This window comes from Cyprinus carpio, chromosome A10, assembly GCF_018340385.1.
Source record: "Cyprinus carpio isolate SPL01 chromosome A10, ASM1834038v1, whole genome shotgun sequence".
In the NCBI taxonomy this organism is placed as follows: domain Eukaryota; kingdom Metazoa; phylum Chordata; class Actinopteri; order Cypriniformes; family Cyprinidae; genus Cyprinus; species Cyprinus carpio.
Genome location: NC_056581.1, coordinates 13,278,160 through 13,290,908, shown reverse-complemented (window position 1 = coordinate 13,290,908; position 12,749 = coordinate 13,278,160). Strand labels below are relative to the sequence as shown.

The window sequence follows — 12,749 nt, the reverse complement described above, 5'->3', positions numbered from 1 at the left end:
ATCTACGAATTGTGTTTTGCATTTGTGAAATGTATTTTATGAATATATAATTTTATTTTGCGCATATGAATTGCTTTTTGTGAATATATATTTTTTTTTCACGCACGTGATTTTTTTTTTGTGTGTGTACGTGAATTAGGTTTCATGCATGTGAAATTGTCTACGCATGTGTGAATCGTGTTTTTTGCATGAATTATATTTGAGACTAATCTGTCTCCATACATTAAGGCTTCTTTGTAGAGATATTAACAATTTGTTTTGTAGTTAGTAAAGCCCAGGCACATGTGCTCACACAGCACAGGAAAGAGCTGTGAAGGGCTCTCCTAATATTGTATGTGTCTGAACCTGTGTACCTTCACAACCCATTTCCTATTTAAAATATAACAGACCTCATACGTTTTAAGTGTGATGATGTCAAAAGAGCCTCATGGTATTTAAAAAATGTCATACAAACTGGTTTGGGGGAATTCTCAAATATCATCCAAACAAGAGGCCTCGAACATAATAGGTATCAAATCACCGGCTGGTTGTGTTAAAGACAGCAACACCCAAAGACCCCTTTCACATGCCTGAGACGTCAGCAGAAGCGTCAGAAATGATGTACTGAATAAGATTCACAGCTTACAATCATAATTAGGCTGAAATACAACCCCTGAGTAAACAGTAAGAGAGTCTCAACTGAAGATTATACTGACGCTTCTATGTGGAAAGCCAACATCAATTCCAGTGACTGACTTTTTATATAATCTGCTTTGTTATAAGCAGTTCATAGGCCAAATAATCAATTTTAAAACCCAGAGAGACAAAATTACCCTACAGACAGATTTTTATTTCACAGGCACTATAAACCAGAGACATTACAGTAATAGTAAAAACATTATAATTGTATAGAATTATTTTGCATTTAAATAGGTGAATCTCGTGAAGAAATGTGTTTTCATAATTTGAAAATGTATTTTGCATAAAGACACCATTAGAATTTTTGCATTGTGACATCATTTTCATGACAATGAAGGACATTCTCTCCAAAATCCTCATTAATGTGGAAACAATTAAATGTTTTCAAAATACAATGCAATATGGTAATGACACCTTTTTCTGTTTAAAATCTTCAGAATTTTAAAATCATATATACATTACTGTTAAAAAGCTTGGGGTCAGTAAGACTTAAAGAAAAAAACTTTTATTAAGCAAATGACAGTAAAGCCTTTTCTAATGTTACAAAATATTTCAATTCCAAAAAATGCTGTTCTTTTGAATTTTCAGTCCATCAAAAAATCCTGAAACAAATATATTGCATACGTGTGTGTGTGTATGTGTATGTGTATATATATATTTATATATACAGTTGTCAAATTGTAAAAAAAAAAAAAATTCAACGGGATGGTAAAAAATAATAAAAATGAATAAAACCTGTCAATTAACCAAAAAATAAAAATAAAATTGACATTTCTGTCCCCCTACTTCTGAAATCCCCTGTAATCAGCTTGGTGAAATTTAAAGTAAATCTCTGTCTGTCACCAATATTTACTGAGCTTTGATGACTGATGATTCGAAAAATTCTATTTAACTATTAAAAAGAATAGCTGAACATAAGTTCACAAATAAAATATATTGTTTAAATTGTTACTGCCTTGAGTTATTCTTTTGGAATAAATGCAAAATGCTTAAAAACACTATCTTGATGAGATTCATACGTGGCTTTAATAAATAGAATATTGATTACATTGTTAATTTCAATCTTAAAAGGGATTTGGGTGAATCTTATGAGAACTGTCTATATATATATATATATATTATATATATATTATATATAGACAGTTCTCATAAGATTCACCCAAATCCCTTTTAAGATTGAAATGTTCTGAAGGGAAGAAAAAAAAAGAACTAATTAAACAGCCACTTACTTTCTTCTTGGGAAGGCTCACGTCCAGTTTCATGGAGGCACACTTGTTCAGAGTGTTGAGTCGACTGGAAGAGAGAAGACACGGTCACTGATGCATCCGTCACTCTCATCTCCACCACAAAGAAACCATACAGCCACAGAGAGAGAGACACAATCCACTGTAGATCCTACATTCGTCTAACCTCTGTTTGCCTCTCTTCGTGCAGGTATAGATTTCAAGAAACTCTCACTATCTGTGTGCCGATTGGCTGATGGAAAGTGTGACGGATGGCTTGGCAGTCGTAGGTTCTAATCTCTTTCAAGACATGGCCATGAATGAATGAGACTCTGACTGGACCGCAGAAGGAAAAAACACCAGGATAAAGAGAGCGCGAGAGAGTGGGCAATCCACCTTCTCGTCCACCTCCCCTTTGATCTTACCCTATAGTGCCCTTTAACATTCTCATCTGACTGATCTTCACCCCTGAAGAGGTTTTCTCCACCCCTGTTTTACACACACACACATCTTCTTTACTTTACAAGAGACTGCAGACCCCCTCAGGCTTTATATCCATTCCAGACACAAACAAGCTATTATTTCACCTATAAAACCAGACCTGTTGTTTTTGACACGTTTAAAATGTTCCGTCATGACATCAGCATGGTTAATCAGCTGTCTGTCGACACAATCTTTCAATCAAGATCCCTAATTAAACATCCAGGGCCCAGATGGCACATAAATATGCATAAATATCATGTCTGTGGTGTGATAATGAAACGCCATTATCATGCCAGAAGACACTGTCTTTAAGAACAGTGTGTGTATTCTCTGACAGTAAAGCTGTCAGACCTCACTAACGCTGTCATTAGAGGCATAGACAGGGAGACAACCTGCTGGAAACCCTCAACACCTCAAACCCCGAGCCTTGTTTTACACAAACGCACACAACCATCTGTTAGTAGCCCTACACTTTCAGCCCCAAACCCCCCATGCTCCCTCAGGCCTTTGAGAGGGACATCAGAGCGGACTCCACGGGAGCTGCAATAGGGATCAAAGCGACGGGGAGGGGGACAGACTTTATGGAGGACATGGGTCAGACAGCTACAGAAGCGGGGTCGCCAACTGCGGGTTTGGTGTGGTTGTGTACTGGTCTTAAAAAAGAACTGCTGAAGTTTCTGAAACACATTGTGCTCATGAAAGAAAGAAGAAGAAAAAAAAGCTTTTTTTTTTTTTTTTTTTTTTTTTTTTTGTATATATATAGATACAGTATATACATTCAAGTAAATCACATAATTAATAAAAACCATTAATAAAATTAATAAAATCATTTTATAAAATAAAATTTGCTTATAAAATGATTTTTGGAGAAAAGGGTGTACACAGTCTTAATGGATTTTATGAATATAGATAAATACTGCATAAAAATAGCCGTATTAATAATAGAAAATAAATAAATTGAATGAACTAGGACAAGCAAAATTAAATACAAAAGTAAATCGGAAAAAAAATATTTCATGTTGTCCTTAAAGTTTTCATATTCAGTATTGTGCAATATAAATGGACAAAACACAACATGGCCATCAGAGTACAAGTGATTGACAGTAAAAGCCTCTGATTTTCACAGCTGTCGTTTTTAAGTAAAGACGGTGTTATCAAGTTCCATCCTGTAGAATGCAAGACTCTGAATCTAAAGAATCTCAAGTTATTGAGATAATCTTAATCTAGATATTTGGAATCTTACCGGCAAAGAGGCTCCACAAGGTCTTTGTCGAGAAAGTCATGGTCCCTCTTGACGGCAGATATTTCAATGGGAAACTGGAAATCTGCAGGCAGAGACAGAAAGCAGATCACTTCTCTGTCCTGTTCAAAAGGTGTAATGTAACCCATATATTCAGAGTGAGTTATCACGAAAGTTCACTCATGGATCAAGTGCATGTTATTTAATGTTATTTTCATACAGAGACATATAAAGCAAATTAAAATCATGAATTAAAATGAAAAGTGATTAATAAGCAATTAAAATCTTCGGGTTCGTCTGTCCAGACATCTGCGGAGGTTCTTCAGAGGCTCACAAAGATCCACTGCAGCTGTGGCGTAATTCATATAAATCGAACGTAATCTCTGGCAGACGCTCCTTCACTGCTTACATTATACACAGCAGACTGGCTCCGAAAATGAACCAGAAGTTATCGCCCAACTCCCTCGATCTCAATCAAACAAATGCAAATAATTAGCACAAAGGAGGAAAGATGGATAAAGATGTGTACTAAGGTGTTTTCCCATTGGAATCTGGGATTTCTTTATTTATGTCATAATGACTTCACAATGCCAAATAGAGCTTCTACCATTTTATGATTTTCTCATGAGAGCCAAGCTCAGAATTTACACGGAATTAAATATAGAATTGTTGACATTTTATCACTCATTGACGTAAGTATAATAAGGAGGAGTCAGGGGAATGAATAGAGAGAGAGAGAGAGAGAATAGTATCCGCTCGAGCCCTATGCTGCCTGGGCGGAAGACTGAGGCAAAGGCATGTATTTTCCCGGCAGTGATAATGAAGACTTTTTTTTTCCCATGACCTCTTCCTTTGGATAGAAACTCTAGCTTACAAATAGCTCACCACGGCCCTAAAATGACCAGAAAAGATAAAGAGAGGGAGGAAAAAAATGTGCTGACAAATGGAGCACACAGCTGTGTAATTGCATTTTTTATTCCATATGTCTGAAACGGAAAATCTAAAATAATTCAGCTCGTGATCACTGTTTGGCTTCTGTCTGTTCAGCTGAGGTGGGATGGGATAGGTATGATCTTCAAACTCAAAGCAACAGCCAAACTGTTTCTCTTTCTTTCATCCTACTGCATTCCTGATTTTTTACCATCACTTAACCTCACAGCTGCAAACAACACTTCAGACATTTTTTGTTGATGCGAATGAATGAGCGATTGTTTGTTTTATGAGTGTATGTTTATAGATATGAATCTCATTTCTTACCCTCATAAAGTTTGGGCATACTGTGGGAATCCCGCCGCCCTCAGCCGTCACATGCCTCCTTTGCCTCAATTTCTGAAAACCAAACAATGACATGATTCTTTAACAGTTTATTCATCAATTTCGACCGGATCACACACACGTTCATATTTATTCATAAATATTATTATAACTAGCTATTGGCCTCAATAAAGCTAAAACAGCAAATACATTAATACTGATTATTACTGTTATTATAAATAACATGTATTGCAAAGTAATTAATGCACATATGCAATATAATGTATTTAATGACATTAAAGTTGAGACAAGTGAAGAAAATTAAGAATGGGATTCCTTTTTGAGTGTGGGGTTTTTAGATCTCTTTTTCAGTTTTGTCTGGATTCATTTACACCACATTTCATTGAGAAAGATCCACAAGAGATGAAATAAGGAAGTAAAAACAAAGCGTCTCTCCAAATAAGCCATCATAAAAGCAGACGGGTCAGGAAATGACCTCACCACAATCCAACAATTATATCCTTTTCTTACAGGATTTCTCCACATACTTGTGCTAAATTACACATTTGCTGAACAAAAACCACTCACAGACTGCAGAAATCTCCCTCTGAACACAACACTGAACAAAAAAAAAAGGCTTGATACATACAGCACTCTCAAACTAATGTGAAGAAAAAGTCTAACTGTGGTTCTTACACTTACTGGTCGTTCTCATCACTTCATCATGCAGAAGAAATTGTGTGTCCCTTAGATCTGAGCATCCCTTTTTTTTCCTCCAAGGTCTTTAAAAGTCCAAAATCTGGTTCAGTCAGCATATAGTCCAGTTGTGTCCACAGCAGCCACAGATAGCTGGCAGCTCCTCCTCTGCCCTGTCCCTTCCTTCTGTCCTCTCTCGCTCGCTCTAGTCTAGAACAACCTCCCTCTGGCTGATGCACTCATCCTCTCAGTCTCTCGGCCTGCCTTCAGTCTCTTTGTTCCTTTTTGAGCAAACCCCTTAACACCATAACAACCACCCAGAATATTCTACCGACTGCATTGCAACCCTTTAAAAAACGCATATTACACCTTAGAAATCATATAGAAACAACTTGGCAACCACCTACAAGATTCTAGCATTAGAGACAAGGAGCAAACACTCACATTTTCTTAAAAATATATATATATATATTTATAGATATAGTGGAGAGAGACAGGGAATTATTGGAAGAGGGAGAAATGAAAGAACACAACAACTTACATGGAGCCATAGCTCCAACTTCTATTAAATATTTTAAGGGGTCAATAAGAAACTCTAAGGCCCCGTTTCAGAAAGGAGGTTAAGTGAAAACAGGTTAAGTGAGTATGTTAACCCTGAAATGAGGGAAACTCTGGGTTTTTCCGATTCTGAAAGGGAGGGTCATGTCAAACCTGAGAAAGCAGGGTAAGTCAAGCTTGTTTCTGAAAGAGAGGTCATTTATACTCAGAATTAGTTACCAGGGTAACTTACTCCTTGAACCTAACCTGGTCAGCAGCAGGTTTTTTTTTCGGTAAACTCAGAGTTTCTTTCGGTCTCCTTCCCCTTTTTAAAGTGCAATGTTTGCTTCATTCATTTATTCATTCAGTCTGCAAAAAATGCTGTTCTTAGTGAGTATTTTGGAAGCTAAATTAAGTGCATTTTACTTAAAACAAGAAAAATAATCTTAATGCAAATAGAAACAAGATTATTTTTCTTAGCCCATTGGCAGATAATTTACAAAATAAGAAAAATAAAATTTGGGTCACCATGGTGCTGTTGCCAAGGTGAATCATAACTCGGAGCTCCATTGATCATAGCTTTTCATAGTCATGGTGAACACGCTAAACTCAGAGTCAACCTACTCAGAGTTGACTGAACTCGAAAACTCAGTTTTCAGCTGTTCAGCAATTCAGCTGTTCTGAACCCGAAAACTCAGTTTTGTCCATCTCAGGGTAAGTCAACTCAGAGTTCAGGTTTCAACTCAAGAGTTGGTTGAACCTCCTAATTGAAACAGGCCCCTGGAAAGCCCATAATTCTCTCTCTATGTGTTCCTTCATTCCGCTGAGATGATGAAAGACGTTGTCTATGTGTGCTATTGAGTAGAGCTGGCAGATAATACCAACATTAACTGACAGAAGCTATTCCGCTAGCTTCCATGTCACACATGATTTATTCAAAGAAAACAAAAACTAGGCACAAAATCTCTTTTGAAACATGCGGATGTGCTATCAAATACATTTGTAGGAGAAAAATACGCTGATGCCTAAATCCCTTTCTGGTGTTTTTTATTCTTTTTGTTTCCGATCTGACATTGTCAGTTTGGCCCATTCCTGGCAGCAGGACAGAAATTCCTCACACTTTGGTCTACAGCACAATCCCCAGTGATTAGCTCTCCCCCTGAGGGGTATGAATTACAGATTTACAATAATACCACTGACAAACACCCAGTCCAAGTCTGAAAGACACAAATTCCCTTCACAGCACACTTATGTGTCATATAAATGTCAATTCCTCTGCTCCCCTAAAGTATGCACCAATGGGACACATTATGGAAAATAAGACTGTTCTTGCTCTTTGAACAGGTAATACTACGTAAACGTTAGCTCATTTGTAAAACAGCTCATTCAGAAATCAGTACAGTTATGACGTCACAACTTTGAGGACATTAACATATGAATGCCCACGTAAAGTAACACAACAACTACTATTCAACAACTTACAATACAGGTGTAGAAAAATTGCATCTTGACCATTTAAAGCATCTCTAATTAAAGTTACACATACGATCCCTTGTATGTTACCTTACCACCAAAAACCAGTGGGTTCAAAACTAGTTCAGCATGTGTAGCATTCAGAATAATACTCACACATGGAAGCAATTAGAGAAAGACAAGATTGGGCCTTTTTACGGTGCAAACACTGCTATCAAGAAACAGCACTCAGTGGGGGCAGCCAAGCATGCTGTGACAGCCAGGAAAAGCCCCTCATGTCGCCACTGTGGATGTTTGTTGTGTTTTAATGGTTTGTTTGTTTGTTTTATTGACAGAGTTAAATAAAGCTTTGGGCTTTAAGATAACACAAGGAGTCAATTATCAAACGACAGGTCCATGTAAGCAATGGAGGAAATTAAAGTGTAATGGTGTGTAATCATGGGCATTAGCGTGCATATATCATTGACATTACATGAGTTTTTATATGCATTTGTGATGGTCTTAAACATCTACTAGGAAAAAAAAGTGAATCGTGATGATCCCATATTGCATAGATTAATGTAGATTATATCAAGTCAACATGAAGTCAAAATGTTTAATACATATCCCTTGTAATATTTAGAACAATTAATCATTGAACAAACACTATTGAAAATGTCATCTTAAATCAAAATATAATTTCTTGTGTCTCCAAAAATTAATTTTCTTTTCAGCTGACATCAAAAAATGAATGCTTATATTTTGTACGAATAATCAAAAGTGACAGTAAAGACTTTTACATTGTTACAAAAAAAAAAAAAAAAACTATATTAAGCAGCACAACTGTTTTCAACACTGATAAGAAATGTTTCCCCTCATTCAGGTACATAGTTTTTCCTACCACTGCTATGCTGATGAACAACCCGAAAAACATGACCGTTTTATATAAATACTTACTATTGGTTAGCCTCAACTTCTTGCTCGCTTTCAATATTACCAAAAAAAAAAAAAAAAAAGAAGCTTGCACTGTTCTCAGATCAGTAGTAACAACGACTTCTAATGAAGTGGTCAAATGAAGCCCAACCACTGGGCTTGTTTTGCAGAACATTAAAGAGACTCTGGGACCTTCTAAAGCTCAGAGGGGATTCTGGGTAGGCCTGAGTCCAAGGCATGGGAATAAAGAACTGCTGTGAAGTCATGAGTTTAATTAACACATTCCATTAATATCTAATGTCCCCCACCAACAACCAAAGGACTGAACCAGCACGAAAGATCACCAAAACAATAAACTTCAACACAACCTAAAGCAAAGCAGCATGCAGAACATGAGTCAGCCAAAGTCAGACACTACAAAACAAAAACAACCTAAGAGAGATGCTGATAAAAAAAAAAAAAAAATCACACACAAACAAACAAAGCCATTGCCTCTGCATAGTGTTACGCTACTATGGCATCTAATCCCAGCAGTCAGGACACGCAGCCCCTCGTGACGCATGCATTCCTGATCACCTCGACGTGACAACAGGCAGTGCGCCATGAGAGAGAGCAGCAGGCACGGATGCCACGCAGAGCCTGGATGCCACGGGGCGCGAGGCACAATCAAAGGCATTCTTGTTTTGATTGAGCAGGCAAGACCTCTGATTATACAAGAACACAGGTCCTGTGTCCTTAGAAGTCACCTCAGCCCACAAAGCCATTCTTCAGTTTTTTCCTTCTTCCTCCACTTGCTCCTTTAGTTCTGGTTTAATTCCTGCTTTAAAGTCAAAGTCAAAAAGGGAGACTCGGAGGAAACAATGAGAACATTTCCTGTGCATTTTCTTTTTAGAGGAACTGAGAAACTATGCTGCAAAACACTGTTGTTTTCTTGTGCTGAAAGTGAAAAGGTAGAAACTGGAAGCAGAAGGTTTTGTTAAACACGGTGACCAATGTGACATTTGTAACTACTATAATTCTGCAGTTGATATCAGTTTCACAATTTAATAAAACTACAGTAGCATTCTACTGATCATAATCCTGTATTTAAAAAGTTATTAAAGAACCCCTGTTTGAAAGGTTTATAATTTGGTTTTGGGAGTCCCCAACAACAGGTTTACATACATGCAAGGTCAAAAAACTCTTTCATTTTCTTATAAAATGCATTTAATTTGACCTTATTTCTCAACGACTCTCAAACAATTTGTTCGAAGATTTATCTTTCCAAACCTCTACTTTGCATGAGGCTACTCTGCTCTGATTGGTCAGATGACCCAGTATGTTGTGATTGGACCACTGCATACAGTGCATGTTGGAAACCGAATGCCCATCACCATTACTGGATTATGTCTTATCAATAATACATCCTATTATAATAACGATAGTGATCCACTGTATTTTTGGGGAAAAGTTGCTTTACACTTATGTTAGTGAACCGGGCCCACATCTTGGTAGTAAAGCTGGACACACAGCTTGGTAGTAAGGACCCAAACAATAATGGTATATGTCTGAGAAAACACTGCAGTTTGTAACTTTGTAAATTAACATATTGCTCCATCCTTTATCAGGACTCCAAGTAATAAGAACGACAGATATTCTATATTAATCGACACATTTCTAGACAATAGCAGGCCCACAGCTGATTAATAGAACTATAACATGAGTTAGCAGGAGACCTTCAGCTGCACTGAGTGTATAAACAACACACAAAACTACATATTTTGCACAATCGACAGAACATTTAAGCAACAATTATTAATCACACTTAAAGGTTATGATTCTGAGGAGCAAACTGTTCAGAACATACTGGGCAGTGACTCATCTTTCATAGAAAACCAGTTTACGAATTCCACATTGAACTCACAGAGATTGGAGAAGCAGTCATCAGTGAAATGACGGGAACACAGCAAAAGGTTGAGATTATACTGCTGTGGTATCAGAGTAAAGATTCATTTTAACCACTGATTCCTCACAGCCTCATCCTTTGGAAGTGAAAATAAACCAAATATACTTTCACAGCGCAGAGCACAGCGTCTTCTCGACATTACATTATCCACACGAACGAGCTACAGCATTTGAGGAGGGGGTTCAAGTTTTCAGGGGACGTCCATGCAGAATGTAGGTGGGCATTATGCAAATATGTTAGCTTGTGACGTGTGAACTTCACGGAAATGGTTTTGGAATTACAAATGACTTGTATCAGTGGTTCAGAATCTACTCTTTCTTTTGAGATACAATAACTTTATTCATGATGCACTTTACAACTTTGCAGACTGTTTACATTCACATACAGCTACATTACACACTGCATCAAAGGTAATTTTCAAAAATCCATAATATATTATTATTATTATTATTACTAACAAAATCAATCAAGTAAAACATGTAACCTTAGGGCCCTTTCATACCAGGGATGATAACTATGAAGCAACTAATCATGCTTGCTGTCAATATTACATACAGAACCTTTAAAGAGTATTTAGAATCATTCAAGTAAACAAATCAATAAAATAAATAAAATGATGGTGAAATGTTGCAAGCAGGATTCAAACCCATTGCTCTTACCAATGTATTTTCTATTTTAAGGCAAGACACCACAGATGAATAAGTTGTTTATGATTATATGATTTTGGTCTCTTCTTATCACTCAATAAATCAGAAAATACTGTCAACAGCCAGGGGAAATATATATATAAATATATATATAAACACACGTGAGACCGTTATAATAATACATGAGTGCTCTTGATGAATAAATCAGAAAATACTGTATTTTACTATGCACATGGCACAAAGATTTAACGCCTGAAGCACATTTCTATTGTTTCCACACACATTCACGATTATGCTTCTTGATTTGTCATGATCATTTTAAGTACTCCTGTTTTCATTAAGTTCCAGTAAGTGAATGGATTCAATCTGTAACTTAAGTAGATTACATCAGAGATTGCAGAAAGCAGAGCTCGTTGTTTTTTTTTTTTTTCCAGTTGTTTCGTTTTTCACAAGCTCTGTCCATGTGTCCTGTCTCTGAAGAGGTAAATGTATTGTCATTTTTTTTTTGGCCAGAAAAAACTCTTTTGCTGACTGGATAACCAGTCTCACTAGTACAAGTTTTGATGGATACTATCAAAGTAAAGATATTGCAGTTACATATCGTGCAGTACACGTGGGCCCCTAATATATCAGTTGCTCTTGGTTCTCTTTATCTGGTGCCTTTGGAGTTTCCTAACGTTGTTTCCATTCACGATTTTTTGAAAGACATGTCTAAAGCTGTGTTTAGTTACCTGAATGAAAAAAGCTGTAGTAGATTTATGCAGTAGCAGATTGTTTTTTTTTTGAGTTTTTTTCACCTTTCCATGTGGTCGTTTCGGTAAATTACAATTTTTTAAAAAAAAAAAGCTCTTTGCTGTTGCACTGTACACATACTATAAAAGTCAGATATTTTTCATATGTGCTTATATGGGCCCCTTATATGGGATACATATATAAATATATATATATATACTTAATATATATATGAAGTGTGCAATTTATCGTGATAAGGAATAAACATTTTTATATATCAAGTCAAATATGAACAAACGCCTCCGTCAAAATTCACTGGAAAGAAGTGAAAACAGCCTTTAAAGACATGTTGTGTAACTGAAATCATATATGCCTATTCTGGACGTTTTTTTCACTGGTCTGAAGGATGATAAGATATGCTTGTAGTGTCTTGCCTTAACCTAAATGCTCAAACACAAATATAAAGACCATACAGAGTATGTAAGTGTGCAATCTCAATCTTTGTGATACTGTTCAGCTTTGTTATGGTATCATGAATGGGAGTTTACGGCACATTCAAAGCTGTATCTGAATCATAAATGTTTGACAGCAATCCCATTAGGCCATGTGTTAGCAGAACAGTCATGCTGTGCTCTTAAGAGCTCTGAGATACCATACCTCCACAGCACAGACATCAGTCCAGACTGCCTATATGGAAAAACACTTACATTACTCTCACACTAACAAACATTTCATGGATTCATAGTAGAAATGTTCAATCATAATCCACACCAGACAGAGTTAAACCAATAGCTCTAGTGCCATTTAGTTTACAGTCAACATAAATTACAACACATTTTACTTCCATTATGTGATGTAGACAATTCCTCAATTATACATTCATGATATTAAAAAACACTCACGATATTGAAAAAAAAAAAAAAAAAATA

General features: G+C 36.4%; 1 pseudogene; it reads right to left on the bottom strand.

Annotated features, from left to right (window-relative positions):
- LOC109053303 overlaps positions 1-12,749 on the bottom strand; it is a 36,796-nt pseudogene that overhangs the window by 11,588 nt on the left and 12,459 nt on the right.